This window comes from Etheostoma spectabile, chromosome 4 (assembly GCF_008692095.1).
Source record: "Etheostoma spectabile isolate EspeVRDwgs_2016 chromosome 4, UIUC_Espe_1.0, whole genome shotgun sequence".
NCBI classification, from domain to species: domain Eukaryota; kingdom Metazoa; phylum Chordata; class Actinopteri; order Perciformes; family Percidae; genus Etheostoma; species Etheostoma spectabile.
In genome coordinates, this window is record NC_045736.1 from 28,102,882 (window position 1) to 28,119,493 (window position 16,612).

At 40.7% G+C, this 16,612-nt stretch overlaps 1 protein-coding gene across 13 annotated transcripts in view; it reads right to left on the reverse strand.

Annotated features, from left to right (window-relative positions):
- Window positions 1–16,612, reverse strand: part of foxp1b (forkhead box P1b) — a 155,696-nt gene that overhangs the window by 84,559 nt on the left and 54,525 nt on the right. Inside the window, exon 1 of one of the 13 annotated variants that reach the window (XM_032512519.1) lies at window positions 7,332–7,567. The exons of the other annotated variants lie outside the window; for them this stretch is intronic. The gene's annotated coding sequence lies outside the window, so the exon portion shown is untranslated. Of the gene's footprint in view, window positions 1–7,331; window positions 7,568–16,612 lie in introns of those variants that run through there. 13 annotated transcript variants of the gene reach the window in all.

Sequence of the window (16,612 nt, forward strand, 5' to 3'; positions counted from 1 at the left end):
GATGGAAGAGTGCGCTGCTGAATGCAGTGCATGGTTAAAATTCATTTAAATGGGCAAGCTTTTAAAAAAGAAATACCATAAGACGTAGTATTACTTTTTTAATGTGTACTTTCCCCCCAAGTAGGTTAAATCTTAAAAAGGTATGCTTTTCAATGAAAAAAAATTGAAAAATTCCAAAATGTACTTTCTTTGGAAATTTTCCAGAAATTCACCGGAAATTTTCCAACCTTTTGCAACCCTTCTCATGACAGTAAAGGCTTAGCGGCCACCTGTTTCGACTTACTTGCTTGTTTACACAAGCACACAACAAAAGCACAACATTTCTTGGGTTGGAGATAAAGACACACAAAGGGAGAGATAATGGGAAGAGATTCAATTTAGAGCTGTTTAGGTTTGCTTGGTTGCTAGACTAGACAACACATTGGCATGTACCAAAGGTAAAACAACAGATTGCTTCTCAAGGTCTCTTAAGAGTCTTATGTTTGGCTGTATTTTAGCTCCTGATTCTAGGGAAAAGTCAAAAGACACACATACAAGTTGTATGTTAAATAATCCATAATCACAGTCAACAAACTACTCCAACAGACAGAAATTGGGCTAAATACCAACAACCTTTTGAAACTGTAGTCCCACATCCTTCCACTTATTATTTGCTAACCAGGACCTTCTAGAGAGAGAATAACCCCAATCAAAAAGACTCGATCGGGACTCACTTGCCGCTGACTATAATTCCGCTTTCTGCTGAGAGGAGCTAACGGCAGGGATGATATTCTGCCGAAGGAGACTTCACAGTCAGACCAAACAACCATGTAATCTTGTCAGCCACTTCAACCAAGTCACAGATAAGCAAAGCATATCTCCAGACTACTGTGAAAAATATAGTATGAACACCCCCCCCCCCCCCCCCCACCCCCCCAGAACTCCATACCTCCATCAAACCCCCCATCCTTGCACCACAAGAGAACATCAGCGTTTCCAAGTTCTTCCCAGACCTTGTACGGTGTATAAACCGAACACTCATGCTGGCAAACAAAGCAGCTGTTTGTTTATAAGTGATTGCTGCCATGGCTACAGTAAACAGGACGAGTGTGTGTGTGTGTGTGTCTGTCTGTTGTGTGTGTGTGTGTGTGTGTGTGTGTGTGTGGTGGTGTGGGGGGGGGGGGGGGGGTGGTGGGGGGGGGGGGGGGGTGGGGGGGGGGGGGGGGGGTGGGGGGGGGGGGGGGGGGGGGGTGTTATAACAAACACATCTCCTTGCAGAACCATTTATATTACCAGGTGGAATGATCAGCTGATTCCTAGTGACACTCAGGACAGGCATAGGGTAAACAGTTCTGGGGGGGGGGGGGGCACTTTAGGAACTCAATGCCGTTGCAAATGCAGCTTTGGCTAGAATAAACAGCGAGGCAGAAGTCAAGATAAACAGAAAGTCATTCTTCTTCGTCTTTGAAGACGCATAAAGCTGGTGTGTTGCAGCTGCTAGCGAGCCACCGTGAATGAGAACAAGATGGGCGATGGCGGGGGGACCAGCCGGCGCGGTGGTCTCCTATGGAAACACATTGTCAAGCAAAGCAACCAAGTGTTTCTTCCAGACCCAACAAACAGTGGCTCTTCCCAACAGCGCAGCGAGAAACTTGTAAAAACATGTTAAACATTTACCTTGTTCAATCATTCAGTAACTGGATTTGTGGAAAAAAACAGAGGATGTCTGAGAACTCAGAGAGCTGGTACTCACAACATCAGGGTATGGAGTGAAAAAACAACAACAACAAAAGGGATTGGGTTTGGGATTGAACGGACAAAGATGTTATCTATCATTAATGTATGTGTGATTTCAACAGATCATGAGTTACTCCATCTGCAACATCAAACATTACAAATAAGTAGTGATTACAAAAGACAAGGTAGGTAATGTAGTGTTGGGACATTCATGCTGCACGTCACCTTGTTCATGAATTTTTCATTAATACAACAACTTTCCATCTGCTGAGCTAAAGCCATCCAATGAGGCATCCCTGCCAAGAATCCATAGTTTTCTGTCTCCACTTCCCCTACTGATTTCATGTAATCCCTAAAGAAATAGTTAACCCCACATAAAGAAGGCATAAAATATGAGCAAGGGTGCCAAACACATATTTATAACACATTGGGAAGAATGTGATAGGATTCTCAAGCATGAAATCTAGATCCAAACCTATTACTGCACCACGAGCAGAGGAGAGTGGCTCGACATCCAAGCATGTGGATATCAAACTATTATCACGCTACAAGCTCAGATAAATTAACAAAAAGAAGGGTGCTAGAAGGCAGACTCTGGTGGTGAAGCTGAGTAGATCCATAATTTCAGAAAATACACAAACCAGTTTGTGTCCTTTGCATGGAGCCGAACTAGAAACACCTCGGTATAAAGGCCTGCTGTGCACAGACAATGACGGAATGTGCCAAAGTAAGGCAGGCCATGGTATTTTTAGTACAACTAGGGCCGATAGAGACTAAGTAAATAGAGAAGTCTAATGAGTTTAAATCTGGTTGTACATGAATGGAATAGTAATTCTGGGATGTGGAGCCTCTTTTAGGAGTGGTTTTCTCAGAAACTCTCCTTCACTTGACTTTGACAATCTCGCTCACATGTGGCTCATGCCCATTAACACTACAGCGAGGGGACAGACACCAGGAGACACGGGGCCCTTTTTCTGACCACAGGCTCAATGCAGGCATTACTTCCCTCAAGCTCATCTTACCAATTAGACCTGTGAAACATGCATACCCAAAGAAAAACACAAATTCAATCTATCTGCATCCTGTGGGATCTTCAAAAGCCCTTATTGTTTTAACATTACTTTAAGTGTGTCATATATTTTTAATCATTTTTTTTACTAGAAATCATGTAAGGGCGGTTCCCGTGGGTATTCAAATGCAAACTTGTGGAGAGGAAATGTGTCAGATGCATTTTCCTAGGGAAAACCAAGGTTAGCCTTAACAAACTTGTCTAATTAATATAGCGTACCTATGCAAAGAGAGGACAATATTATTAGAGCTGCTGTCAACTCACTGGAGTGCATACTTCCTCTGTGAGCTGACATGTAACCTAATCATTTTTAGGAAAAGCTTTGCTTCTGTTAAATCACCAAGATAGACTTGTGGTACACCGCCGCTCTACACACACACACAACATAAGCCGCTAATTACTGTTGAGTAAGTCATCAAGTGTGGTAGATGCATTTATTATGATTCCTCTCTCAGTACCATGTATAATAACTGGAAGAAGCGGTGGGGTCTGGCCTAACCCCTGCTATTTAAGTGATTCTTAGCACTGTTAAACGTCTCTCTACCGACCAAAACACACCACAGGTCTCCCACTTCTATTCTTTAAAGTTACTCACACAGAGATTAAATTAGGCTATTAATTTTCCAGACAAAATCATTAACCTTTACAAACAAATAATGTCATGGGAGGGCAATGGCTATTTAATATTAATAGTGTCAGTGCTCAGTGACTGCTTAAAACATCTGTAACAAACGGGTTTGCTGTTAAAGCTCTGACGCACCAAGCCGACAGCCAGGAACTAGTGGCGACGAAGGCCGACTGTGGCGTCCCCTCATGTCCGCCACGTCGCCTTTGTCTTGGCCAAAGATTAGCACTGGAACACACCGCACAGACTACAGTTCATTATTTGTTTTTTATATATACATAAAACAAATCAAAACCTACGAAACTGGAAAATCTTATTTCTAAAGAAGTCAATATTTTCTTTGGTTGTCTCTGTGAAGTTCAATCCCTAGCTACGTTGTGTAACAAAATTTCAGCTGTTGTGCGGCTGCTTTCCACACACGTGCGTTTGCCGTGAAAAGATTTCGGTGCCTCATTACTGTGCCACTTAAATGTCTGCGCTACTCTCTGATGCGACCAAACAGACAATAGAGGTAACAGAAACATCGTTGCATGTCAAGTTAGTACACACAAGTAACATGTTACACTTGGCAGCAGGTAACTTTAGCCTACCATTAGCGACAGTATTAACTCGATTAAACACGGTCAAAATGGTGACAACTAAACGGTGTAGTGTGACTGTATTTCACTGTAGAGGGTTCCAATATTAGGACGTTCAACAGTCTGCCGCTAAAGCTATGAGCTAAACGCACAGGCTAAAAGATACAAACTAGCACTGGTCATTGCTGTTGTCGGAAAAACAACACAGATGTGAATAAAGGTTGGGTTTACTTAAAACTGGTTAACCTTGTGGTGCATTCAAAGTTATTGTGAAATACTCTTTTCTCATCTGTTTTTGTTGTTTAAAAGCATCCTACTGGTGAAAGAGGTAATTATTGTTAAGTTATTTCAGTTTTAATAATCATTTAAATTCCCCATGTTTTGTGTTGATCCGAAAACTGATCCAGTCCATGACTTAAAACCGTGATCTGAAACGTGAGTTTTGTGATCCGTTGCACCCCTTTTTTACCCGAGAGCACAATTTGAAATTGCTCAGCGAGTTACTCTGGCATTGAGTAATGCTGCTCATTAACTATGCCCTTGAAGCCTAGCTGCACCAATCACATCGGTGTATTTGATATAGGCGGGCCAGAAGCGAGCTAAAGATGACGACAGTTTAATCTACCAGTTAGCTCTGCTGGTAGCTAAGCTTACGGGGCACTGGATATGTCACCCCATGTATTGTTGTGATTGGTCATTGTGTTATCCAGTGATTTTCAATGCACGCTTGGTGCTGCCCCTCGAGATGGGCGACTTTTACTACTCAATGCCAGTTAATCTTTCGGATTTGGTTCTGGTTTTCCAGGCTATACCTATTTGAGAGGAATGGGAAATTATATTGCAAACCATTCTCTCATTGTTTCATTACTAAAATGTGTGTTATGGTTACATGTGAAATTAAATACTCCAAATATAATCCAAATATATACTCCAAATTGCCAAGCCTGGCAACCACTTAAAAAATTTAGCGTTGAGCCCTGAAATGTTAACGTTAGTTTAAGTATCGGTATATGTTAAATACATGTTTATGTTGAAATAGATACACCTACACAAGTGGTTATGTATTTTGTTGTACTCTCATGGACAAACGGTCCATAAAATGGATATTCTAATCGCAAAATTTTTTTTAGAAGGAACATTTAAACATCTTTTTGGACCAGTTTTGACAGCACCATATGTATTGGATTGATTAGATGAGATAATAAATGAGTAAAGAGCCTTTTGTGTGCACTCTCAGTCATTTGTTTGCTTTCCTCCCTACCGTTTTCAATCAGACGGATAGGATATTCAGCCGACAGCCTACGCCAATTCAACATGTTGAATCGGCCAAAAAAAGGCTGAGGAAGGCTAGCGCATGGCGACGGTGCGGAACACATCACAAAAATTAGGGCAAGGGTAGCCTTGGTGTGTCAGGGCCTTAAGTATTCTGATTCACTGTGATTGATATGGAAGTGGTCTTTCTTACCCATTATCCCCTCCTGCAGCTTCTGAAGAAGCTATTCTTCCTCGCTGCGGTACCAGGGTCGTTTTAGCCTAAGAAGCATGTTATGATATGACAGATAGGGTTAAAAAGGAAGGGAGTTTGTTCCTTCCATTAGGCAGTTAAACTAAAGATAAAGGGCGAGGGGCTAAATACCAAAAGACCCTATATGAATGTCTGCGTTTTAATGGAATAAGGTTTTAACAACTCTTTTTTTTTTGTTAAATACAACCCATCTCCGGAGGATGCGTCCCACTCATAAAGCTGCACAATGACAATGTACAGTGGCACTAATACAAGGACATAGTTCATCATGACATTTTCTGCAATTCCCAACTGATTAGGGTCATTATGTTGGAGGCCTGATTTATGTTGTCATTTCCTCTCACCGATCCTGCATCAATGAATCTTAATGAATTGGTAAATAAGGGTGAAGATTACACTGTGTGACACTGCAACATTTCTCACCCTCAACGGCCGAGATTTATGTAGCCAATTAGAGACTAACAGAGAAAATTGGCTGGCAGAAAAATAATATTCTTTATGGTACAAAATGGAGGAGCATTCTCAGTCAAGGGCAATTGTATTGTCAGTGTTAAAGTCCATAAACCACCCTCCTAGCCCACCTTCAAAAACGCAAAAGGGGAGTCGAATGGGGATGTGAGGGCAGGTTTAGACCATTGTGAGGCTGTATGTCCACAGAGCTGATGAGCCCTGTGCAGAGCCAAAGTCCTTAACATTCACCACGGCCTATCCCACATGTTTGATCAGCATAAACACACCCCTGTATGACAAACATGTTTACCTTCTCACTGCAAACATCAGACAATCAGACACCATGAGGTGCTGCTTCTCTAATGAAGACACAGGAGCTTTTTATCAAGGCCAGCCGTGTCCCTCTGTCAGAAATGTGCCTCTTTTACACAGACATCAAAAAGTGTGTTGTATAAAGAAAAGAAGCCACATTATTTGCTCTAAACACACAATAAGGCAATATTTTTCAATTAGTTTTTTTGTGAGGGGAAAATGTGTTAGTTAAAAAACACGTCCAAATGCCCTTCATCCTGTTTTCAAAGGAGGAAAATCAAAATACAATCACCTCTTTGAAGATATCTCTGATCAACACATAGAAGAGGACATATACAATATGATTAGGGGCTTTTTAACTATTCCAGGGCACATCATTAGCCCAACCATGACCGTTCTTCTTTCTCTGATGCAGATTAGGGAATGTTAAAGATGATTATGGCAAGGGACAAAACTGTTTTGTGTATCAATACAAAGTATGAAAACCTGGCCTGCTTATTAATGCCAAGTTCTTAAAAGAGCACTTACAGTTATAATGAGAGCCTTTATGTATTACATATTGTGACTAGATTTAGTGTGAGGAAGCGCCTCTCCACATCAAACAAGCTGGCCTGCTATTAGGCACAGAGGCTGAGGGATGTTGTGTGAAAAGGGCTGGAAAATTAAAGCTGAAGCAATGCAGGAAAGGGCTTAATTTACTGGCATGTACAGTATGCAAATGAGATTACTCTCAGCTTAACTGCATCATTTATGTCCATAATAACAGCATCATCATTACAGGGCTCAAATTAAATTACACTGTAATTAGCATATCAAAGTGATTGGTTAAAGTTTAAAACAAATACGCAATTTTGTTAATGAACATCTGTAATCACCATGTAGACTCTCAGTGAAAACATCCAAAACAAATATGTGTTTTGGAGAAGGGGAGGAATATCCCTCCAAATGTGTGTGTGTGTGTGTGTGTGTGTGTGTGTGTGTGTGTGTGTGTGTGTGTGTGTGCATACGCGTGCATGCGTGTGTCATAGTGATGTTGGTAGGATGGGAGTGTTTTACCTGGAGAGCTCCACACTCTCAGGATATATTTCCCAAACTCCAGGAGATCAAAGATCCAATTTCCCACACTTGCCACTTCAGGAGCTCATCAATAAAATACTAATCACTTCACGCCTGATTCTGAGAATGGAGCTGCAGCCGAAGGCTTAAGGAGACTTCCATATCACAAAAAATACCTCGGCTCTGACTGTCTTGACTGTTGTTGAATGTGCACACACTCCCACACAGACGCATATATAATTTGCACTCAGGTTTTATCCAATAGCTGTCCTGCCTTTTCCCCTGATAAACCTGGGGAGTTTTAAGCACTGCAGCTCAGAGAGCACTTCCTCAGACCTCTGACAGAAATCACACACACCTTATTTCATGTGCATATGAATGAAAGTCAACCCTTTTGATGTAGCACTTTTATCATCCACATATTATTGGTATGATTCAGAATTTATGATGGACCGCACAACATAAAAAGTGAAGTTGATCTTTTTGGTGTGCGAAATGTCAGTCATTTTATCACCAAGCCCCATAATTACCTTTGTGTTCCGCTTTTCACTATTATCAATAGTATTTTGTTATTAATCAACAAAAAAAGTTAAAAGGCAGCAGAAATGATCAGAAATGCACTCGTGAAAAATTTTAAGAAGTGGCATGTTATTTTATTCATTAAGAAATCCATTAAAAGGCCTTATTCCTTGCAAGTATGTAAGAGATGTGCCTTTCAAGGTAGAGCTAGGGCAAATCCACTCCATCAGCTAATGATGGCACTCATTACACAGAGAAGCTGGGTAATGAAGGCGCGGTGGCCGGCCGATCCCCTCACCCAGCATAAAGCCCTATGAAATGCTAATATCTCACTTCTAATTAAGGGATACTAAGTCTAAATGCACCTTCACGGCTAGTAGCCGGCAACATAAATTTTATTTTTTAACACTACACTACACCCAGAGATGTGCCTTAGCAACATTCCATCAATTCATATTTAATACCCCCACTAGTCCTGCGTTTGCCTTACTGTCAGCCTCTCCTTCTCTCCCCTCCCAGCTTTATACTGCGGGTAGGCACATCATTATGCTTTCTAAGAGTCAAAACACATATTTCTAAGAGTCAAAACACATATGCACACAACAGCATGTATATGTGTGTCACACATGGGAAAGGTTAGGATAAACAAACCAAGAGAAAACAGGAAAATATGCCAGTATGGCTCCCTCCCCACCTGTATACATTTACAGTGTTTACACATCTTCGGCTGTTAATATGTTTACAAGAAAATCTGCTGCCCTTCTCAGAAACTGACCTTGAAGCCAGTAAACAAGCCTTTCACAAAGTTCATTAACTTCAAAGAGGGTATAGTCTTTCCGCTCAGATAAAAAAGGTCTGTGCCATTAGCTTATCAACAAAATATAACTGCAATGCAGTGGAAATCATAGGCAGGCCTGAACAAATACGGAAGAAATAATGAACCGTATTTTCATTTGAACTATGGAACTAAACTAGGACATAACTGAATGTCATAATTGTAATCATCACTAGTTAAAAAAATGTCAACTTACAACTTATTATTTGAACAATTACTTACGTGAACGCATCACAAAAATCAAAGTCACCGGGACTCAGGATGAGTATTTAGACATTGGCCTTTTGGCAATAAAATGAAAACCTGGATCTCAAATCTTTTCCAGGAATTCAGAAAAAGTGGCTTGTTGTACTATGCATGTCTGCATATTCAAAATACGGGCATTATGAAGACACAAAACTTGTCAGAAGTACAAAACAAGCTCTGTTGCACAAGGAGGCATCCTTTTGCAAATAAATGTCCATAATGCTTTCTTTAACGTTATTTTCAGGGTAGCAGTAAAATGCGTGAATTTAAAGGTCAGTGTTAAGAAAATATCACATGATGTCTGTTTGATCCCGGGCCCCAGTATTTTCCCAAGGATTCTCTGGCTCTGTACTGTGTAAATCACGCAGCCTGACCTTCTACATTCCTCATGCTAGGCCTCCCATTCATCCACAGGCACAGATAATACTGGGCAAATATCATAAACGTGAGGATTTTAGGATTGAGGTGAGGCTGCCATCCTCCTCCACCAACAGGGGAAGAGAAAGCCCATGCATCTGAAAGAAGCCTGTTTCCACCTCCTGTCAGACTAACCTGTGGCGAGGTAGCCTGACCCTAATGCCTAATAGCCTACTGACAATCCACTGAGGATCCCAGATGATTGGCAATTTGAGCAACGTCCAGTTTTATCATTCTGATGACATTTTATCTGGATTTTGAACAGTTATCACCACTCATCCAAAACGATTTACTACTCCTGGTTTTAACAAACTACGGTTGCTTAAAACGTTTCCGGACCGTATAGGTTACATCTAGGGGTAGATCAATAATCAGCCATGGCAATTATCAGCCTGTTATTTGGCAGTTTGCAGATTACGTGTAATGCCGTTTTATTTGCCTGATAACCAATAAAGATAATTAATTTTAAAAACTGCGCTACCTGGGCTCCGCTACAGCTGAGTCTGTCCTTATGTTCCAGTTTCACGCACCGCTGAGTCTGACTTAATGTCCCGCCCACAACACTATCTCACTATCTTTTACTAGGTATTATGTTAAAGATGCATAAGGTAAGACTTACAAAACTAACTTTCTTTCCTATTTGCTGAATCTGACCCTATATTTGAGTAGAACTAATTTAAAAAATAAAAAATAAATAAAAACATCTGGCTCCTATGACACCTGTACAGCCTGTAGTGCAATTTGCACAAAAAAAAAAACCGCTCCCTTTTCAGATCCTCCAATCAGGGCAGTGGAGGGGGGGGGGGGTTTAACTGCGTGTCAATCACTGCGGAGGAACACGCATGTATTCTCCCTCATGGGGGGAGGGGCTTAGGAGATCAACTTGGACTGAGGAGTTGTCGACGTTCTAATTCTTTGGCTAAGTCCTGGATCTTCACAGGATCTACATGCTACCTACAGCACTCTTAAAGTTCCTAATGTATGAAATAATTGTTTAAAGCATTTAAACAAAGTTTTGAAAAAGTTTGTAAAATTCCAAAATCTTAATTTTGACTTTAATTTTCGCTGTAAATGCATAGCGGTTCCAAATATCGGTTTCATCATCAACTAATAATCGGTATCGGCCTTTAAAAAACAGATTAGGTTGATCCCTATACTTTATTCAATCTGCAATGAGAAATAACACGTTGGCAGATATAACAACAACAAATGATGCTTCAACAAACTTCAGAACAATTTAAATTCAACAGCCCACTGTCTCCAGAATGCTGCGTTTCCTCGGTGGATGCTAGATCAGGCGCCTCATGGCTCGCCTTTTTCTGCCTCTGATTGGCTTGCCCTCATGTTCTTACCCTAACCCTAACTAATCCCCACTCCTCACGCCTAAACCTAACCACCAGTCTAGCAGATCCGATTTAGCACCTACCCTATTTCCTCTGCAGAATAAGTTTTCTGAGTTTGTGGGGTTGTGATTTTATCCCAGTATCATACAGGGTCTCAAAGGGTTGCCAAGATGTTTCCAGTTCAAACGCAGTGCCGGCTTCGAGCCGGGGGCGTGACCTGCAGCTGAACTGGCCTCTGCTCGGCCACAGGGAGGAGGGCAGAAGCCACTCCAAACACATCACCCCACCCCCTGATAAATAACGTAACACAGCAAACAGAGGCCCATCAGTCAACCTACACATAGCTAACACCAGGACAGAGACAGAGATCGATGGAGAGATACAGACAAAGAAAGACAGAAGGAAAGGGAAGAAAGAGCAAAAGAAAGGGGACGGAGAGGGGTGGGGGTACATTGTGAGGGCATCTAACAGTGGAGAGTAGATAAATATCACACGGGAGTCTGCGCCAAGCAGCATGGAAGGCCAAGTACTGTAAGGCTGTGAAAGCCAGGCTATTTTGCCGAGCTGTGACATTTGTTTCTTATTGTCTAAGTGGCAGCTGAAAGCGTCTCCCTGCGAGGGCCCCTCAGCTCTGCTCTGGCCCGCTTTGACAGGGAGGTAACCATATTAGGACGTGTATGGTAAAGTAAACAATAACATAGTTGCAATGAGATGGAAATTTTTCAGCTAATGGTGTTTGTCATTCCTGTTTTCAGTGCACTGATCACCCCTGTTCCTTTTTTCTAGCCAGCCAGAGAGACTGTGTTTAGGAAAACAACGCAGGAGCCAAGTTTTCTAAAACCAGAGTAAAAGAAAAAAAAACTGTAAATAAATATAAGTTTAAAATATGCCTCTACCTTTTTTTCATTTGATTACATAAATAAACTCACATTTGGTTAGAAATAGCCTCTAGCTTTCTGTTTCCCCCTCGGGGCCGTGTGCACACTAAGGCGGCTAAATTTGAGGATACTTTTGTTTCCTCTCCAGTTTGGCCTCCCCCCCCCACAATAATTCACCATCTTTCACAGATGCAAGCTATACTGTTTAAAACCACTCAACAGTGGTCCAATCAATGGTCTTGCGTTGGTAAAATCACTATTTTACACTTCACAGAAAAATATGGAAATAATGTTTTTGGCGGACCAGACGGACCCTTTGTTTCTTTAGGTTAACTATATATTAGCTTTAGCCTGGCTGGTAGCAGCTTTCTGCAGGGGAAAATGGTCAGGAGATGTTGTGATTATGTTGCATTAATCAGGTGATTTAGTTTGTCTTTGAAGCAAACATAAAACACTGACTACTAGCTTCACTGACTACTCATCAAAACTATGCGCATCATTGCGTCAGCGGCAGCTGCTGCCTACGGTATTTTTCTACACACGGAGAGCCTCACTTCCCATAACAATAAACCCTGTCGGACTAACGTCACATATACACGTTGCCCACTTGGCTACCAGTCTTAAAGGGGAAGGGTCGGCCGGTAATAATCATGTAAAAGGAAACAGTGAAAGTTTACTTTTACTTGTCAAGCAGCAAAAAAGGATTAGCGTCAACATCGCACTGTCCAGCGATGTGACTATCGCGCATGCGCACATTGCGATGTCGATGCTAAAACACAATATCATTCAGCCCTAGTGCACAACATGAAGGTGAGCATCATTTTATTTTTTTTAATCCCAGCAATAACTGTCACTTAAATAAGAACTTGACCTGAATAAAATACAATTAAAAGTTATAATTTATGGTCCAGTCAGACAAGCATTTATAACTGACAAACTTTCTCTGCAAAATCTAATTACTGCAACGGGGAAAGGTTAATCCACATCCAAATTTTTTTACATTAAATTCTACTTTGGTGAACTTTGACGATGGAATCTGTACCGAATATATACAGCCAAAAGCAAACCGTCTTTAAGAGAACAGAGAGCTGGAAAGTCCAAGCCATCATCACTCGACACTTCTTAGCTGTGTTCAGGCTTGGGGAGTACATGGAACGGAATTTGTACTGTAATGAGAATCCTAAAAAGTTACTGTGTTCCGTAAAAATTACAGAAAACAAAAGACATGATCAGTTTATTGATACATTTAGTAAATATGGGGAATAGTTGCAGGATTACAAGTTTAAAATAAATTTTGAAATAAAGAACTATACACTACTTTAGCCGAGGGATATGAGTTTTGCCTATACTTGGAAAAAAATATAATAATTTACAATGAATAACAACACAGAGGCTCCATAGTCTGAACCAAGGCTGCAAACTCTTTACGTCGAGCATTTCAGATTCAACCCTTCCGTGCTTACCTTTCATAATAAAAGCCCTTTGCTAAGAGGCAATTTAACACCACCATGCGCATGCGCACGCATTGCAACACAACACCACCCTGGTCTTGAGTAAAACCAATGTGGTTGTGTGCTTGTGCAATTTCCTTCTAGGTCTGTAGGCTATTGCCTGGATTTTTGATTTATTGATCAAAACACACAATCCAGAGAACAAAACGGTAGGGGAGTAAAAAGGCCCAAAACAGAGAAAACTGAAACAAGTGTTTGTGCTATTCTATATCTACAACGTTCCACTTCTGGGATTACTCCGTTGCCGGCGGAAATTCCGCCGGATCTCACTTTTTTTGACCGGATATCCTTACCTTACATTGTCTTTGTATTGGAATTTTAAATTAAACCAAAGGACGTTTTTGTCCCATCCTGGAATGCTGTGTCGACCAGCCAGACCCTCCTCAGGAGCACTGTGGAGGAAGGTCTGGCAAAGCGCGACTATGCTAGTGCTAGCCCAGTGGGCTAGTGTGTGAAGCGTACAGGCTAGTGTAGCCCTGCAAGTAACCCACGTGTATTACTTATGAACTTTGAAGTATCAATTTCTGGTGTGCCAAGTGCGGGAAATATTACTAAGAAATTACTACGAAATATTACTAAGAAAGAAATGTTACTAAGAATAAGTATTGTCTATTTATTTGATTGGCCAATATTAGATTATTGGATTTGGTTGACTGTGGACGATGTAATTTTCCTATACAGAAATTTCGGATTTATCTGATAATGTGAACGTAGCCTCAACAAAAATGTTTCACTTAGCTGCTTAGTTCTGATTCAGTATTTCAAATAATTTAACATTATCCAGCCAAATCCAACAAGAGAATGAGTGGGGACCTAATTCTTAACCATATATAATGTGAATTGGAGCAGTTGGAAAACTAATGGTTGAATAAAATACAACATGTCTGGTTTAAAAGGCTCCCTATCTCAATAATTTCAACAGCATGTTGAGCTATTTCAGAAAAATGTAGTCCTTATTTTGCTTAATGTTTCACTGGTTACTTGTTCTCCTTCCTGTCCATTCCCTTTTCTTTGTCTCTGGTTACCACGCTATCTTTCCTGGTTAAGATAAGGCATAAACACGTTTTTCTATGTGAAAGTGTGGAAACAAGACTGATATTTTCCAACCCTTTTCAATAATATCCTACTGGTGACTCACTGGTCGACTTTGTAAAAATAAAAAGGTTTTACCTTAGCATGACGTCTTACCCAGGATCAGTGCAATGAGCCAATGTTGTCCACATGCATTTCTATATACATACAATTCATACAGTCAACTATAGTTGGAAGTTGAAGTAGACGTGCAACTTCTTCACTTCTGTCCTCTCCACATGTTGACTTTATTGGTTTCTCATCTCTCTCTCTCTCTCTCGCTCTCTCTCTCTCCTAATCTCACACCAAAAATGCAAGCTGTTTATTTGCGTAGGGCTGAAGCCATTCCATTAAGTAGCCCCACCAGGTGCTTTATCCCTAAAAAGGGATTTGTTTTCTAAAATAAACGGAGAAAGCAATGGACTGCCAAAGTTATATTTACCATGACACAAAGTGATTGCAACAAAGTCAAAACTATGCAAATAAGAATGACTGCGCCTTGTAAGAACTTTATTTAATTTCCTTAAATAGTCAGAGAGCTTCTCAAGTCAGAATGGAAACCATAAACAAGTGTCCTTTTATAAGTATCATATATATAAATGTATAATATTGTTTTGGGGAACAGGGACAGTATGTACATGTATCACGTTTTTTTTATATTTGCAGTTCTGGTACAGTAGACAGTCTGACAGATGCCGGCCTGGGTTAACACACAAAAAAGGCTCTGTATAGCCATTTTTGCTCAGAAGACAACAAATCAAGGCCAAAGTAAAAAAAAACATAGCTTTGACACATTTTCTCACTTTTGTGATTTCCTTTTCATCTCGCTGTAAGACAACTCATCTGCGGATGGAATTTGCTTACTTCTGTCGCCTCAGTCAATCTCACACACAGACTGTCACGTGAGCTGTCTGCACCTGGTAACACCAAGACACTATCAAAGCTCCTCACTCTCCTAGCAGACCAGAGTTTATATGTCCGTCAATATGTTTGAGACCGAAAGAAGACGTGTCCGTTTGATGCTGATAGAAAAATAGATTGAAACTTGCCAAACGCATTTTCCCCCAAAAAGATATTTTAAGTAGCCTCAAGATAACACATCTGTGATAACATTATCAGTGGAACTCTTTCTACCTCGCAGCACAAGATAATTTATCAGAAAGTAGTAGGAGATGCAAGAAAAAATAAGGATGTAGCTCTATTGTGTGACATTTTGTATTCAGAATGAGGCATGCATCTAGCAGCACAACCTGTTTAGCCAGACAATACAGAGGCTGCCAGTGTGTGTTCTGATAGCAGCTGATGCGGCCTTGGGAGCAGAGCATCAGATATGGAAAGCTGACGGCGGTCAGGTGAGGGTGTTTAGAATGCTTTCACACACCCTGGGATCTCAATCAACAGGAAAAGGCAGAGGCACACCGTCGCTTTATGGCTCTGCCTTGGTCTCTATTGTGACGTCTCTGTAGGATGATAATTTTTCATTTTCACGCTGCCTTGCATCTATTCTGCCTGTCACTGTTTTTAACTACAGCAGCCAAGCTCAGAGAGTAGATTACGGCACTTACAGTGCATGAAAAACACAGCAACAAAACTGCCAGCGACAGAAGCGTTTAACTTTCCTCCTAGAAATCTCCCCCATGTAGCACTTTTGCTACAGCGAGTTGTTTATTATGTTCCAAGCTAGGCATAAGCGATTACAGAAGCTCTTAAGAATCAAAGTGTTATAAATGCATGGAAACACAGCCAGCTGTAAATGCCACAGAATTAGAAGCTTACCAAGCCTAATACTAATACATGGCAATTGCCAGCATGATGCTGATATAAAGAAATTACTTTTTTAAAGTAAGCAATAAATGCAGTCAAGGAAACCATTACAGAGGCCCTATTTTCATCCCAGCATAAATCTGCATATGACCTTTGTGTGGGTCCAACTCATGAATCCACTTGTTTATTCTTAACACTTCCATAAAAAGTGGATTAAATAAAAGCAACTTCAACAGCTATAAACTAAAGCATTTACAACAAAGGAAGAATTACAAGAAACAGAGTGTTTGCATGATGTGTTCTTGTCTCCCTTACATGGATTCATGAAATTCAAATGAAGCCCAGCATGAGACAATAACATTTTGAAGCCCTCAAAACAAGGGAAACATGTTTTGGGCATCTGAGGATAAGAGGATTAAGAGCAGAAGCACTTTTTTGGTAAGTTGGATGTCATCAGGTCTAAATAAATTGGCCAAAGAAAGCAGACCTACCCACATCACACATCAGAGGCTGCCCTATGGCACAGACATGTCGATGGGATGGTAAGTATTCCAGATATCCAAATCAGTTTTTGCTTTTTTGCTTTTTAGAAGACATTTCTTACATTTCAATTAATGACAAATATTCTAAAAAAGCATAGCTGGTTCAAATGTAGACACAAAAAAACACATACACTCTGTTAGAGTCTATTGCGCTT